The sequence below is a fragment of the Sparus aurata genome, chromosome 20, assembly GCF_900880675.1.
Source record: "Sparus aurata chromosome 20, fSpaAur1.1, whole genome shotgun sequence".
Taxonomy (NCBI): Eukaryota; Metazoa; Chordata; class Actinopteri; order Spariformes; family Sparidae; genus Sparus; species Sparus aurata.
Genome location: NC_044206.1, coordinates 28,121,889 through 28,139,716, shown reverse-complemented (window position 1 = coordinate 28,139,716; position 17,828 = coordinate 28,121,889). Strand labels below are relative to the sequence as shown.

The window sequence follows — 17,828 nt, the reverse complement described above, 5'->3', positions numbered from 1 at the left end:
CCCTGTGCTCCCTGCAGGGCTCGCTTCGCCCTCACTTTATTCTCCCCCCCGACTACAGTCCATATTTAGTCATTAAATCTGAGAATCAGTCAGTCAGCAGCCTGCAGGTTTCAGTTTGCCCTCAGCTTCGTCTGCTCTCTGACATTAAAGGTCCGGTCCGGTCCGGTCTTCACAGATAAACAGTCTGCTTGCTCACTGTGTGTTTGCTGGACTGTTTTCAGCGGCGGATGCATCAGACGAGTTTAAATCCGAGTCAGAACTGAAGGAACAGGAGGCTCAGTGACTCAGACGTCTCAACTGAGACCAAGAAATAATACGTGGTTTTAAAAATAGAAAATGAAATAGTATCTTTATTTTCTTATTAAGAGAGAAAATGACAAATGTTGATTTACTGAAGAGAAATAGTTCTGATCTGTGGCAGAACCAGGAGACGTGGTCGTGGATCCACTGCCCCCTGCTGGCTGCGTGTTTGACAGCAGCTGGTTGTTAATCTATGATCATTATCCTGATGGAGCGATCGAGTCAGTCGATCAGGATCAAATGTGTTGTGTGAAGAAGACAGTGAAGCTGTTATCATTAACAGATCAATAAACTCCAATCACTCCACCCCAGCCTCCTCCAGAGCTCTCAGTCATGGACTTCATCAGTGATGATGAAGACGGCGCTCCTGAAGAAGATCAATGGATTTTAATCAATGAAGTCAAACTGCTCCTCTGAGAAGAGAAAGCTCTCAGCGTTTTAATGTCAGCTGTACGCAGGAACGTGTGAACGCACAGATTTCAGTATCTGGAGTTACGACTGATCCATTGTCCGATCTATCGACCGATCCATTGTCCGATCCATCGAATGACAACAAATGTTTTCCGGAGGCTCACCTGCCAGTCAGCACTCGGGGCAGAAGAGTCAAACTGAAGGTGACGAAAGCTTCGACTCAGCAGCAGCAGAGTGTCACCAAACACAGCTCAACACCTGCTCCCTCAACCGAACCTCTGTCAAAAAGTTCACTCTTTAACATTCACTCAGCAGCAGCTGATAGAGAGAAGATTCAAACCTGAGCCCACAACAAACAGTCAACACATGTAAACGTCAGTGCTGGTGTTCCCTCAGCAGAGTCTGAAGGAGAAACAGTCTGTAACTCTGCAGACTGACAGACCAACTGAGTTAAAACACCCAAAAATACAATGGAGTCTGGTGTGACATGTTTGAATCTGTTCAGCAGGTGCAGCATAAAGGAGAGGTAGAAAGACTCGCAGCAGCAGCAGCAGGAGGTGAAGAGGAGGTGAAGAGGAGGTGAAGAGGAGGTGTCAGGGAAAGGGAACCTTCACTCAGAGGAGCAGAGAGGAGGAGGAAGAGGCAGGATGTGTAGAGGAGAAACAGAAGAGAAGGAGTCAAATAGGACCTGTTGGAAGAGGTGAAGAGGAGGTGAAGAGGAGGATGATGGAGGTGAATAAAGTGGAAGTTTTGTCCACAGATACATACAAAGAAGGAGCAGAGAGGAAGGAAGATAAGGGGAGGTGGTGAGGAGGAGAAAGAGGAGGTGATATTTGAGGAGCAGAAAAGACATTCAAGGCAGGAAGAGGAGGTGAGGCCTCTCGGCCAGGACTCCCTTGAAAAAGAGGTTCTTAATCTCAACGGGATTTTTCCTGGATAAATAAAGGTTAAATAAATAAAAAATAAAATAGAGAGTTTTAAACTGTGAGAAGAGGACATGAGGTACAAACACAGGCGCTGAGGAGGAGGTGAGGAGGAGGTGAGGAGGAGGTGAGGAGACTTACCGTGGCAGTGCAGGGCCTGCTGGGATGTGAGGGGGGGCAGGACAGAAGTGAGAGTCTGGCGAGCTGGTCTGAGTTTATCAACCCTCCACCTCCTCCATCCATTCCTCCATCCATCCCTCCATCCCAAACATGGCCTGGGCCTCCTCCCTCTCCACCTCCTCCTCCATCAATCCCCTCCTCCCTCTCTTTTCTCCCTACCTCTCTCTCTCTTCAATCCTTATAGGGCAGGTCCTGAGGGAAGCAGCCAATCAGACGGCCCGTGGCGCCACCAGACTTTCTCCCATCATTCACAGCATTCCTCAGAGAGTGAGACTGGGGGGGGGGAGACCGGGGGAGACAGACTAACCCTAACACAGGGCTCTGTGATCCGGTCCCGGTCCAGGCTCCGTGATCCGGTCCCGGTCCAGGCTCCGTGATCCGGTCCCGGTCCAGGCCTGTGAGTGCAGCTGTGTTGACTGTTGATATGAGATGTCTGCACTCAGACTCTGAACTCCACCTGGACCAGCTTCAGCTGACTCACTGCATCATTAAACCAATGACTGACTGAGTTCTGCCAGTCATTGATCAGTCACTGATCATTGATCAGTCTAATAGATTAAAGGCTTGTTCTGTTTCTGTAGAATCTGTGGATTCACTCACAGAGAACTCTGACGAACTGACTGACTCATTAAGACTCTGAGATGTCTCTCGTCTGTCTTCAGCTGGTGAACTGATCCAGGATGTGTGAGCCCAGTGAGGCAGCCAATCACAGGCCCAACGGACCGAAGTGTGTGTCCTCAGCTGGGATGTTGTTACAACAGGACGTGTGTTCAAAATGACGGAGCCTCAATTTAAAGGACAACATCCAGTTTGGCTCCACTTGTCTTCACATGTTCTGAAGAGGGGAGTCAGAGAGTGTATACCTCCGCTGAGGCCTGCAGTCCTCTTCTATAAAAGCCTGCTCAGTCACCACCGACCTGTCGTCTGCATCCTCATCCTCTCAGAGAGTGTCCAACACGTAGCTGTTCTCTGACTGTGTCTACTCCTCTGCAGAGGGTCTGGATCTGGGTCTGGGTCCGGGTCTGGGTCCGGATCCGGATCCGGGTCTGGGTCTGGGTCTGGGTCTGGGTCCGGATCCGGGTCTGGGTCTGGGTCTGGGTCTGGGTCTGGGTCCGGGTCTGGGTCTGGGTCTGGGTCTGGGCAGAGCAGCTGCAGTGATCCACCTCAGACACATTGACATCACTCTCAGAGATTATAATCAATATATAAAGTGTCTGCAGCTGAACAACCTTTGAACTGATAACCTGCTGGTTGCTGACTGACCCTCCCTCTGCCTGTCTCACCTCCTCATATGGCAGTGTAGCATGTTCACACACACACACACACACACACACACACCTCAGCAGCGTGCCAAAACAATGACATCATCAGTTTATATGATGTACACCACAATCCACCCTGAACACATACACACACACACACACACACACACACCACAGTTATTAAGGTCATCAGTCCATCTGTGAAAAACATCAGATGTTTAGCATATACATTGTGTTTACCAATCTTAGCTTAGCATGTTAGCATGAGTGAGTCGAGGACAAATTCAGACATTGAGGGTTTTCAGAGTAAAATTTAAACTTCATGACAAACTCGTCAGTGACGGGATTTTGATTCAAATCACATCTGCTCTGATTGATCCTCTGCAGAACACGAATATCTACATCTGAGTGTTATGCTGTTTCCTGTGTGTGTGTGTGTGTGTGTGTTTGAGGAGGGGGCAGCAGTCTATCTCCTTAAAAAGACAAATACAGCAGCGTGGAGGGAAGAGGAGGAGGAGGAGGAGGAGGAGGTCAGTCTGAATGAAGCTGTGAAGAAGAAGATGAAGAAGAAGAATGTTTGTTTCTTTGCAGCAGAGTCACTGTCCTGTTCCCGTCAACACTTCTTCTTCTTCTTCTTCTTCTTCATCTTCAGCTGCTGCTGTCTGCTTTGTAGGGCTGCAGTACCACTGAAGTACCTCCTGTGGTACCAGTAGTACTTCATCAGGTATCACTGTAGGTGTCAGTGCTTCTGAGTACCATGATAAGATTAATTATGGGACATGATCTTGAACATGTCAGCAGTTTGTATGACGTTGTTTTGGTAATGTTTCCTTAATAACTGAGAGGAGAGCGGTCCAATCAGCCGACAGTCAGCTGATGAGCTTCTCAAGCGACTGAACAAAGTGTGTCCGAACCTCTGAGTTCGAAAACATCTGGTTCTTTGATCAACAGTCGGAACTACAACTCCCAGAGTGCATTTCACTGACTAAAGATGGCTGGCTGTAGATTAATCTTTGCACAAAATCTGTTCAACATTGATCAGTTTGATCAGGTCAGTCTGACTGGCCTCCTCTTCATCAGTACAGCTGCTGAGGCTCATGGGTAACGTAGTCTTCAGACTGGGGGAGGATGGAGATGTCTACATGATGATGATTTCTCTGCAGTATGTTTTCAGCTCTTCAGCAGACACTCAGGTTCTCCTTAAAAGGAAACTTTACTACGAGGAAACCAAACTCAACTGAGACACCGCCCACGTTAGTTACTGCTTGTCAGGAGAGACAAAGAAGAAGAACAAGACAAAGAAGAAGAAGACGAAGAAAAAGAAGACGACGAAGAAGAAGGAGATGATGAAGAAGAAGAAGAAGAAGACAAAGATCATCGGAACAGATGAAATACAACATAAAGGAACAGACTGTAAGATCTGTCTGTGTCTTTAACTCCAAAAAAGGAAGCTGGTCAGTAAATAAGAGGAGCTTCAGCTTCCTCCTCCTCCTCCTCCTCCTCGTCTCATGTAAGGAGAGGAAACATGGTGGGTGTGGTCAGCTCTGTGTGTGACTGCTCACAGTCTGTGTACAGTCGTATTTCTCTGTCCTTCACTATGTCCTTGTTTAGTTGTACAGTGTCCATCTGCTCCTCCTACACACACACACACACACACACACACACACACAGGCCTTCATAGCTTCATACCACACACACTTATTTCAGCTCTTTATTTCCACTGAGCTTCATACTTCTCACTTCTCCTTCAGTCATGCATACAAACATACACAGCAGCTGTAAGCTTAGCATGTGCAAACAATCAGATTTATTTTAGATAATTCTCTCATGTTGTCATATTTTTATTTTATTCTGTGTATCATAATTTAAATTAGGTTCAACATGTGATATAATAACGCTGACTGACAGGAACCATGTGTGTTGATAAGTTGCAGCATCGTTCGTCAGAACAATTAGCTTACATTTTCTTCCTGTGCACTAAGCTAGGCTAGGCTAACAGTTGGTGTCAGTGAATGTTGGATTGTCATCAACATTTTCAGTGTTGTGTTTAATATTTTGTATATTCAATTATTTCAGTCAAATCTCAGAATGAAGTTGTTTTGTGTTTTTTATGTTTCCAAAACTTTGTCAGTTTTCCACACACACACACATGCACACACACACAGACACACACATACACACGCACACAGACACACACACACACACACACACACACACACACACCCTGCCTGGTCTTTGACCGAAAATGGGAAAACAGCTGGACTCCTTACGGAGACGTCTGAAACTGTTTCTGATTGGTCAACTAACATCAACACACAGCCAACCTCACAACCAGCTCAGGAATGTGTGTGTGTGTGTGTGTGTGCGTGTGTGTGTGTGTGTGAGTAATGATTACACAGAGTAACTTATTGATGCATTCATGTGTTCATCATGTTGCAGCTGAAGACGGAGCTGTTTGTGATCAATGAAGTTTGATCTAATAATATTCATATTAAAAATTTAATGAGTTCTCAAAAAATGTAGAGTTCTCAAAGTGTGTCGTACTTTAGTTAGAATAACTGATCGACTCTCCTTCACATACTTTCTCTGTCCTGCAGTAACACGTGTGGTCCTGCAGGTGGAGCTGTGGTCCTGCAGGTGGAGGTGTTGTCCTGCAGGTGGAGCTGTGGTCCTGCAGGTGGAGGTGTTGTCCTGCAGGTGGAGGTGTTGTCCTGCAGGTGGAGGTGTTGTCCTGCAGGTGGAGCTGTGGTCCTGCAGGTGGAGCTGTGGTCCTGCAGGTGGAGGTGTTGTCCTGCAGGTGGAGCTGTGGTCCTGCAGATGGAGCTGTGGTCCTGCAGGTGGAGCTGTGGTCCTGCAGGTGGGGCTGTGGTCCTGCAGATGGAGCTGTGGTCCTGCAGGTGGAGCTGTGGTCCTGCAGGTGGGGCTGTGGTCCTGCAGATGGAGCTGTGGTCCTGCAGGTGGAGCTGTGGTCCTGCAGGTGGAGCTGTGGTCCTGCAGGTGGAGGTGTTGTCCTGCAGGTGGGGCTGTGGTCCTGCAGGTGGAGCTGTGGTCCTGCAGGTGGAGCTGTGGTCCTGCAGGTGGAGGTGTTGTCCTGCAGGTGGGGCTGTGGTCCTGCAGGTGGAGCTGTGGTCCTGCAGGTGGGGCTGTGGTCCTGCAGGTGGAGCTGTGGTCCTGCAGGTGGAGCTGTGGTCCTGCAGGTGGAGCTGTGGTCCTGCAGGTGGGGCTGTGGTCCTGCAGGTGGAGGTGTTGTCCTGCAGGTGGAGGTGTTGTCCTGCAGGTGGAGCTGTGGTCCTGCAGGTGGAGCTGTGGTCCTGCAGGTGGAGCTGTGGTCCTGCAGATGGAGCTGTGGTCCTGCAGATGGAGCTGTGGTCCTGCAGGTGGGGCTGTGGTTCTGTCAGCACATTGACGTATTAAATACTGAACTCATGAAGAATGAAAAGTGAATCTGGAGTTTCCCAGAAATTACTCTGAGACACAACAGGAAGTGAGATAAAACACACACACACACACACACACACACACACACACACTTTCTGTCCTGTTTAAACATGAAGCTGATACAATCTGGAGCAATACACTGAGTCACTGACAAGTCGAAGCAGCTGTGATGAAGATATCATCAAATGATCTGGCTCACTTATTCCTGAAGTCTTTTTTACTGACACACTTCGTCTTTATAAGAATATCTGAAGACTTTTCTGTAAACTGAGGATCAATATGTTTGTTTCAGTTATTTTTTTTTTTCTTTATTATCATTATTATTTTTTTTACAAACATATTCCAACTAATGATAATACTATACAGGAAAAAAAAAAATAATAATAAATAAAAATAAAAAAAAAAGGAGAAAAAGGGGAAAAAAAACCAACAACAACAAAAAAAAAAACAAGACACAAACAGACAAACAAATAGCACACTTCCAGTCCCTTCCAATAAATAAATTTAAAAAAAAATGGACTCAGACACTATAACTACAAACTTCATAAACAAATTCAAAAGAAATATTAAGTGAACAAAAAGATGTAAATCACAACTACATCAAATAATTTTCCATTGGAGCCCAAATTTCAACATAACCCGCTTCATTATTTTCCAAACTAAAGGCTACTTTCTCTAGACTCACTGCCTCCATGGCCTCGGTGACCCACTCCCTCTCAGATGGAGTTTTTGTACAGATCCAGTTATTGATGATCACCTTTTTTGTGATCATGCATAAAGAGAGGAACACTTTCTTGTCCTTTGGTGGAACTTTATTAAAATTATGTAGATCTCCTAATATACATGACTCTGGTGTTAGTGGAATAGTTATATTAATGTGGTTCATAGCGTGTTTTGTTATACCAAACCAAATTTCTTTTATTTTATGGCAATCCCAAAGTAAATGAAACAAAGTTCCATCAGTATAGCCACATTTTAGACATTTACTGTCTTCTTGTAAGCCCATTGTAAATAGTTTTGACGGTGTGTAGTATAATCTGTTGAGTATTTTGAATTGTCTTAGTTTATTTTTTATACATCGAAAAGGTTGCCTTGCATTTTTCCATATACCGTTCCAGGACAGCTCTTCCTCTCGTTTATGCAGATCTCTGGCCCATTTTTTGCACAAACATCAAATTGATCACCAGTGCTATCATTCAGAGTTGAATACCATAATTTAACTGCGTGTGGTCCTGCAGGTGGGGCTGTGGTCCTGCAGGTGGAGCTGTGGTCCTGCAGGTGGAGGTGTTGTCCTGCAGGTGGAGGTGTGGTCCTGCAGGTGGAGCTGTTGTCCTGCAGGTGGAGCTGTGGTCCTGCAGATGGAGCTGTGGTCCTGCAGGTGGAGGTGTTGTCCTGCAGGTGGAGGTGTGGTCCTGCAGGTGGAGCTGTTGTCCTGCAGGTGGAGCTGTTGTCCTGCAGTAACACGTGTGGTCCTGCAGGTGGAGCTGTTGTCCTGCAGGTGGAGCTGTTGTCCTGCAGTAACACGTGTGGTCCTGCAGGTGGAGCTGTGGTCCTGCAGGTGGAGCTGTGGTCCTGCAGGTGGAGCTGTTGTCCTGCAGGTGGAGCTGTGGTCCTGCAGATGGAGCTGTGGTCCTGCAGGTGGGGCTGTGGTCCTGCAGGTGGAGGTGTTGTCCTGCAGGTGGAGGTGTTGTCCTGCAGGTGGGGCTGTGGTCCTGCAGGTGGGGCTGTTGTCCTGCAGGTGGAGGTGTTGTCCTGCAGGTGGGGCTGTGGTCCTGCAGGTGGAGGTGTTGTCCTGCAGGTGGAGGTGCTGTCCTGCAGGTGGAGCTGTGGTCCTGCAGGTGGAGCTGTGGTCCTGCAGATGGAGCTGTGGTCCTGCAGGTGGGGCTGTGGTCCTGCAGGTGGAGCTGTGGTCCTGCAGGTGGGGCTGTGGTTCTGTCAGCACATTGACGTATTAAATACTGAACTCATGAAGAATGAAAAGTGAATCTGGAGTTTCCCAGAAATCACTCTGAGACACAACAGGAAGTGAGAAAAAACACACACACACACACACACACACACACACACACTTTCTGTCCTGTTTAAACATGAAGCTGATGCAATCTGGAGCAATACACTGAGTCACTGACAAGTCGAAGCAGCTGTGATGAAGATATCATCAAATGATCTGGCTCACTTATTCCTGAAGTCTTTTTTACTGACACACTTCGTCTTTATAAGAATATCTGAAGACTTTTCTGTAAACTGAGGATCAATATGTTTGTTTCAGTTATTTTTTTTTTTCTTTATTATCATTATTATTTTTTTTACAAACATATTCCAACTAATGATAATACTATACAGGAAAAAAAAAATAATAATAAATAAAAATAAATAAAAAAGGAGAAAAAGGGGAAAAAAAAACAACAACAAAAAAAAAAACAAGACACAAACAGACAAACAAATAGCACACTTCCAGTCCCTTCCAATAAATAAATTTAAAAAAAAATGGACTCAGACACTATAACTACAAACTTCATAAACAAATTCAAAAGAAATATTAAGTGAACAAAAAGATGTAAATCACAACTACATCAAATAATTTTCCATTGGAGCCCAAATTTCAACATAACCCGCTTCATTATTTTCCAAACTAAAGGCTACTTTCTCTAGACTCACTGCCTCCATGGCCTCGGTGACCCACTCCCTCTCAGATGGAGTTTTTGTACAGATCCAGTTATTGATGATCACCTTTTTTGTGATCATGCATAAAGAGAGGAACACTTTCTTGTCCTTTGGTGGAACTTTATTAAAATTATGTAGATCTCCTAATATACATGACTCTGGTGTTAGTGGAATAGTTATATTAATGTGGTTCATAGCGTGTTTTGTTATACCAAACCAAATTTCTTTTATTTTATGGCAATCCCAAAGTAAATGAAACAAAGTTCCATCAGTATAGCCACATTTTAGACATTTACTGTCTTCTTGTAAGCCCATTGTAAATAGTTTTGACGGTGTGTAGTATAATCTGTTGAGTATTTTGAATTGTCTTAGTTTATTTTTTATACATCGAAAAGGTTGCCTTGCATTTTTCCATATACCGTTCCAGGACAGCTCTTCCTCTCGTTTATGCAGATCTCTGGCCCATTTTTTTGCACAAACATCAAATTGATCACCAGTGCTATCATTCAGAGTTGAATACCATAATTTAACTGCGTGTGGTCCTGCAGGTGGGGCTGTGGTCCTGCAGATGGAGCTGTTGTCCTGCAGGTGGAGCTGTGGTCCTGCAGGTGGAGCTGTGGTCCTGCAGGTGGAGCTGTGGTCCTGCAGATGGAGCTGTTGTCCTGCAGGTGGAGCTGTGGTCCTGCAGGTGGAGGTGTTGTCCTGCAAAGTGTGTCGTACTTTAGTTAGAATAACTGATCGACTCTCCTTCACTACCTCTTTCTCTGTCCTGCAGTAACACGTGTTGTCCTGCAGGTGGAGGTGTTGTCCTGCAGGTGGAGGTGTTGTCCTGCAGGTGGAGGTGTTGTCCTGCAGGTGGAGCTGTGGTCCTGCAGATGGAGCTGTGGTCCTGCAGGTGGAGGTGTTGTCCTGCAAAGTGTGTCGTACTTTAGTTAGAATAACTGATCGACTCTCCTTCACTACCTCTTTCTCTGTCCTGCAGTAACACGTGTGGTCCTGCAGGTGGAGGTGTTGTCCTGCAGGTGGAGGTGTGGTCCTGCAGGTGGAGCTGTTGTCCTGCAGGTGGAGCTGTGGTCCTGCAGGTGGAGCTGTTGTCCTGCAGTAACACGTGTTGTCCTGCAGGTGGAGCTGTGGTCCTGCAGGTGGAGCTGTTGTCCTGCAGGTGGAGCAGTGGTCCTGCAGGTGGAGGTGTTGTCCTGCAGGTGGAGGTGTTGTCCTGCAGGTGGAGCTGTGGTCCTGCAGGTGGAGCTGTGGTCCTGCAGATGGAGCTGTTGTCCTGCAGGTGGAGCTGTGGTCCTGCAGGTGGAGGTGTTGTCCTGCAAAGTGTGTCGTACTTTAGTTAGAATAACTGATCGACTCTCCTTCACTACCTCTTTCTCTGTCCTGCAGTAACACGTGTGGTCCTGCAGGTGGAGCTGTTGTCCTGCAGGTGGAGCTGCGGTCCTGCAGGTGGAGGTGTTGTCCTGCAGGTGGAGGTGTTGTCCTGCAGGTGGAGCTGTGGTCCTGCAGGTGGGGCTGTGGTCCTGCAGGTGGAGCTGTGGTCCTGCAGGTGGAGCTGTGGTCCTGCAGGTGGGGCTGTGGTCCTGCAGATGGAGCTGTGGTCCTGCAGGTGGGGCTGTGGTCCTGCAGGTGGAGGTGTTGTCCTGCAGGTGGAGGTGTTGTCCTGCAGGTGGAGGTGTGGTCCTGCAGGTGGAGCTGTGGTCCTGCAGGTGGGGCTGTGGTTCTGTCAGCACATTGACGTATTGAATACTGAACTCATGAAGAATGAAAAGTGAATCTGGAGTTTCCCAGAAATTACTCTGAGACACAACAGGAAGTGAGATAAAACACACACACACACACACACACACACACACACACACTTTCTGTCCTGTTTAAACATGAAGCTGATACAATCTGGAGCAATACACTGCTGCTTCGACTTGTCAGTAGTCACTGACAAGTCGAAGCAGCTGTGATGAAGATATCATCAAATGATCTGGCTCACTTATTCCTGAAGTCTTTTTTACTGACACACTTCGTCTTTATAAGAATATCTGAAGACTTTTCTGTAAACTGAGGATCAATATGTTTGTTTCAGTTATTTTTTTTTTTTCTTCATTATCATTATTATTTTTTTTACAAACATATTCCAACTAATGATAATACTATACAGGAAAAAAATAACAATAATAAATAAAAATAAATAAAAAAGGAGAAAAAGGGGAAAAAAAAACCAACAACAAAAAAAAAACAAGACACAAACAGACAAACAAATAGCACACTTCCAGTCCCTTCCAATAAATAAATTAAAAAAAAAATGGACTCAGACACTATAACTACAAACTTCATAAACAAATTCAAAAGAAATATTAAGTGAACAAAAAGATGTAAATCACAACTACATCAAATAATTTTCCATTGGAGCCCAAATTTCAACATAACCCGCTTCATTATTTTCCAAACTAAAGGCTACTTTCTCTAGACTCACTGCCTCCATGGCCTCGGTGACCCACTCCCTCTCAGATGGAGTTTTTGTACAGATCCAGTTATTGATGATCACCTTTTTTGTGATCATGCATAAAGAGAGGAACACTTTCTTGTCCTTTGGTGGAACTTTATTAAAATTATGTAGATCTCCTAATATACATGACTCTGGTGTTAGTGGAATAGTTATATTAATGTGGTTCATAGCGTGTTTTGTTATACCAAACCAAATTTCTTTTATTTTATGGCAATCCCAAAGTAAATGAAACAAAGTTCCATCAGTATAGCCACATTTTAGACATTTACTGTCTTCTTGTAAGCCCATTGTAAATAGTTTTGACGGTGTGTAGTATAATCTGTTGAGTATTTTGAATTGTCTTAGTTTATTTTTTATACATCGAAAAGGTTGCCTTGCATTTTTCCATATACCGTTCCAGGACAGCTCTTCCTCTCGTTTATGCAGATCTCTGGCCCATTTTTTTGCACAAACATCAAATTGATCACCAGTGCTATCATTCAGAGTTGAATACCATAATTTAACTTGGCAGGTTGTGACTGTAAAAAATATTTCGTGTGTACACAAATTCTCAACTTTTCTATCGACACACATTTTTCAATAGAGTGTCGTAAGGTAATAAAGTTCAAGTACTCACTCTTTGGAATATTATATTCAGTGATTAACTCATCAAAGTTTTTAAAACAATTGCAATTATTATTATTAGAGAATATGTGACAAAGCCTTGTTACTCCATTGTCCTTCCACTTTTTCCAATTAATAACCTTTCTGTTCACTGTTATATTTGGGTTCTGCCATATTGGCTGATTTATTGAAGTATCTGTGTCAATTCTCAAAACCTTTGCACATGACTTTAAAATACTGAATGACACTTCAATAGGAGTTCCAATCAGTACCTTAGGAAGTGTTTTCATATAATAAAGACATCCTGAGTCAATATTTAAGCTTTGTAACATATTCTCCTCAATGGTTTTCCAGTCTTTAATCACACCAGGATCCAAAAACATATTTACTTGCTGACAACCAAATGATAAATAATAATAAAAAAAGTTAGGGAGCTGCAGGCCACCTTTTTTGTATAGATTAGACATCCTCAAGTATGAGCATCGTGCCTTTTTACCATGCCAAATAAATGCTGAGATTGCTTTGTGTTTGTTTCAGTGCTGATATTGATTAATCAAAGACGCTGATCAGTGATGTTTGGAACTGATGAACATCATCAGTAAAAATTAACATCAGTTTATATTAATGATGTTAAATATTAACATCATTAATATCAGTAGTGTACACTACACAACTCAATCACCAGTTAAACTTCATGTTTCTTGAAACAACATAAAACAAAACAAAACAAACAATATAACTATCCATTCTCATTTAATTTATAACGCTACAACCATTTCATTGTATATTGTATATATTTCAGTTTGCATATATTTCAGTTTGTATACTTTACTTTTTTATTATTTATTTGTATTTTATTGTCTACTTTGATATTTTACTTAATTTAATGTCTACTTTAATATTTTATTTTATTTACATCTTCATCTTTATCGCTTGTTTCCATTCTTGCTGTATTTCTATTTCTACTTTGCACGGAGCATTGGAACAAAAACAATTTCCCCCAGGGGATTAATAAAGTATTCTGAATCTGAAAATGAATGTTCAGTCGTCTCATCTCTGTGTTCTGATGAAACACCTGGATAGTCCAGAAAACATCATGTTGTGGACTGAAACAGCTGGTTCTGTCTTTACGGACACGACCCGACATCCAGTGGTTCCACTCTGACAGAGGTGGAAACACAGTCCTGAACAGTGGTCTCTGACTGTGACTCCACCTACTGACAGCTGAGTGATGAACACTTAAGATGATGTGACACAATGACACATGTGCATAGACGTACCTGTATGAGTGGACGTTCCTGTATGAGTGGAGGTACATGTATGAGTGGAGGTACCTGTATGAGTGGAGGTACCTGTATGAGTGGAGGTACATGTATGAGTGGAGGTACCTGTATGAGTGGAGGTACCTGTATGAGTGGAGGTACATGTATGAGTGGAGGTACCTGTATGAGTGGAGGTACCTGTATGAGTGGAGGTACCTGCATGAGTGGAGGTACCTGCATGAGTGGAGGTACATGTATGAGTGGACGTACCTGTATGAGTGGAGGTACCTGCATGAGTGGACGTACCTGTATGAGTGGAGGTACCTGTATGAGTGGAGGTACCTTCATGAGTGGACGTACCTGCATGAGTGGAGGTACCTGTATGAGTGGAGGTACCTGTATGAGTGGAGGTACCTGTATGAGTGGATGTACCTGTATGAGTGGAGGTACCTGTATGAGTGGAGGTACCTGCATGAGTGGAGGTACATGTACGAGTGGACGTACCTGTACGAGTGGACGTACCTGTACGAGTGGAGGTACCTGTATGAGTGGAGGTACCTGTATGAGTGGACGTACCTGTATGAGTGGACGTACCTGTATGAGTGGAGGTACCTGTATGAGTGGAGGTACCTGTATGAGTGGACGTACCTGTATGAGTGGACGTACCTGTATGAGTGGAGGTACCTGCATGAGTGGAGGTACCTGCATGAGTGGAGGTACCTGCATGAGTGGAGGTACATGTATGAGTGGACGTACCTGTATGAGTGGAGGTACCTGCATGAGTGGACGTACCTGTATGAGTGGATGTACCTGTATGAGTGGAGGTACCTGCATGAGTGGACGTACCTGCATGAGTGGAGGTACCTGCATGAGTGGAGGTACATGTATGAGTGGAGGTACATGTATGAGTGGAGGTACCTGTATGAGTGGAGGTACCTGTATGAGTGGAGGTACATGTATGAGTGGAGGTACCTGTATGAGTGGACGTACCTGCATGAGTGGAGGTACCTGCATGAGTGGAGGTACATGTATGAGTGGAGGTACCTGTATGAGTGGAGGTACCTGTATGAGTGGAGGTACATGTATGAGTGGAGGTACCTGCATGAGTGGAGGTACATGTATGAGTGGACGTACATGTATGAGTGGACGTACATGTATGAGTGGACGTACCTGTATGAGTGGACGTACCTGTATGAGTGGAGGTACCTGCATGAGTGGAGGTACATGTATGAGTGGACGTACCTGAATGAGTGGACGTACCTGTATGAGTGGACGTACCTGAATGAGTGGAGGTACCTGTATGAGTGGAGGTACCTGTATGAGTGGACGTACCTGTATGAGTGGACGTACCTGTATGAGTGGAGGTACCTGTATGAGTAGAGGTACATGTATGAGTGGAGGTACCTGTATGAGTGGAGGTACCTGTATGAGTGGAGGTACATGTATGAGTGGAGGTACATGTATGAGTGGAGGTACATGTATGAGTGGAGGTACCTGTATGAGTAGAGGTACATGTATGAGTGGAGGTACCTGTATGAGTGGATGTACCTGTATGAGTGGACGTACCTGTATGAGTGGAGGTACCTGTATGAGTAGAGGTACATGTATGAGTGGAGGTACCTGTATGAGTGGAGGTACCTGTATGAGTGGAGGTACATGTATGAGTGGAGGTACATGTATGAGTGGAGGTACCTGTATGAGTGGAGGTACATGTATGAGTGGAGGTACCTGTATGAGTGGAGGTACCTGTATGAGTGGAGGTACCTGTATGAGTGGAGGTACATGTATGAGTGGAGGTACATGTATGAGTGGAGGTACATGTATGAGTGGAGGTACCTGTATGAGTGGAGGTACATGAATGAGTGGAGCTACCTGTGTTTTGCACTGCCCACATTTTGTCCTGCTGAACTTCGTCTTTGACACCATGTCTGTGTCTAACAGGTTTATTGCGGCCATGGTTACAAAGCTGAAATAAATCAGTAACAAAGAGAAATTCAGGTCAAGAGTCATGTTGTGGGTTTAACCCGTGTGTGTGTGGGAGGAGGTGTGTTTGAACAGGTGAACAGGTGAACAGGAGTCCTCTGTTTGGACGTGAGAAACTACACTGAAACAGTGGTTATAATCCGAGTCTCACAAGAGCAGATGAGTGGATCGAGTCTGGAACCAGATGATCTGACAAGTTCTGGTTCTGGAGCTCCAGAGCTCAACATGTTGGTTCTGATGTTCAGAACTAAATGTTTCACTCAAATGTGACACAGAGAGAAATTAAACGTATCGTATCGTATCGTAACGTATCGTATCGTATGTGGGAAAAAGTTGCTGTTTATTTTAGCATGCCCAACTTTACAATCAGCACCCAATAATATACCACCTAAAGTAAAATAAAATGAATCAATGAAACGAGCAGAAGATCAGATTTATATGAAGTGTTTGTCTCAGGTGTTCAGTTTACCTGCTAAACATTATTATTGTTATTATGATCATTATTAAACATTATTATTGTTATTATGATCATCATTATTATAGCTTGTTATGGAGTTAATGTGTTCTCATGTTTGAGCCATGAGTTAGGAGTTAACCGTTTTTAAATTTGCTCTAAATCAACACAAATGTGACTTTTTTTTACACAGATAATCTCTAAATGCGTCCAACAATAGGTAATAGATTACAGTTACAGTAATAGATTACAGTTACAGCTGTGGTGAGGTCATGTCCTCAGGCAGTGACTCAACATGTGTTCTATAAACTGACGGTGGGCCTTTCGGATAACAACTAAATTCCTGGAAGTCGAACAGAGCCGGATTCATTTTCACCAGAAAGCTGCCAGTTTACAGTAAGTCACACACAGTGGACCGGCGGTCCGGGTCATCTGAGTCGTCCTGGGGGGTTACAGGAACTCATGCTCGTTAGAAAGTGTGGTGTGATGTGAGAACAGTTCTGAGGTGTTTCTACAGATTTACATCTACAGTAGGAACCAATGGTCCTCAGAAAGGAAACCAGGTGGTATTAAGAGACGGACCAACATTTAGCTGGTTTGGACATGAACAGAATATGAGACCAAACTGATCCTTCAAATTAAAATGATGAAACAAGTCAACACATAGAACACACAGAAATGTTTTTTTGCTGTTTTTGGTTACGAAAATAAAAATAAAACCACATTTGTGTTTGAGTTGATCTTTTTCTAATGTTTCTCTTCTAACTTTATAATCTGAACATTATTTGATGGGCCTGAGATCTAAGAGCTGACTGGAGAGACATTACATGATCGAGCCTGATGTCAGTTTCCTACTGCGTGAGGAGACGGGATCTTTGTGCTTCCTCCCCTGAGGGTTTTATAGTTTCCTCGTTTTATTGGCTCGTTATGAAGCTGATGTTGGACTTCATTCAAGTGAGTGACCTCTTCTGCAGCCTGACTCACTTCCTTCCTCTGGAGTTTCTGCTGTGATCTCCTCAAACTATTTTTATGCTTTGTTCAGCTTACTGATTGGTGCCTTTATTCTGGCGAATTTCCCTTTTTATTAGGAATTTCTCCCTCCAAACATCCTCAGAATGTGATTCCCCCACATGTCCTGTGTGACTCACGAGTCACTGAGGCTGCTGCGATGGACTGTTACTCACTCCAACCTGTAATCTATTACTAATCTATTACTTAAAGGTTGAAAGAAATGTCTGTCATCATGTTGTTGTACTGCAGTACAAGTACATGAAGTACATGGCAACAACCACAACAACAACAACCACAACACAACAACCACAACCACAACAACAACAACAACCACAACCACAACAACAACCACAAAAACTACATCAACAACAACAAATGCCACAACAACAACCACAAAAACCACAACAAAAACCACAACAACAACAACAACTGCCACAACAACCACAAAAACCACAACAAAAACCACAACAACAACAACCACAACCACACGACAACAACCACAACAACAACAATCACAACAACAACCACAACAACACGACAACAACCACAACAACAACAATCACAACAACAACCACAACAACAACAACAACCACAAAAACCACAACAACAACAACCACAACAATCACGACAACAACCACAACAACAACAATCACAACAACAACCACAAAAACCACAACAAAAACCACAACAACAACAACAACTGCCACAACAACCACAAAAACCACAACAAAAACCACAACAACAACAACCACAACCACACGACAACAACCACAACAACAACAATCACAACAACAACCACAACAACACGACAACAACCACAACAACAACAATCAC

General features: G+C 44.1%; 1 protein-coding gene across 1 annotated transcript in view; it reads right to left on the bottom strand.

The window, feature by feature from the left end:
• The window catches only part of acta2 (actin alpha 2, smooth muscle), a 14,083-nt gene extending 12,186 nt beyond the window's left edge, over positions 1-1,897 (bottom strand). Inside the window, exon 1 of the mRNA XM_030400792.1 lies at positions 1,776-1,897. The gene's annotated coding sequence lies outside the window, so the exon portion shown is untranslated. The remainder of the gene's footprint in view (positions 1-1,775) is intronic.
• Between the last annotated feature and the right edge of the window lie 15,931 nt (positions 1,898-17,828).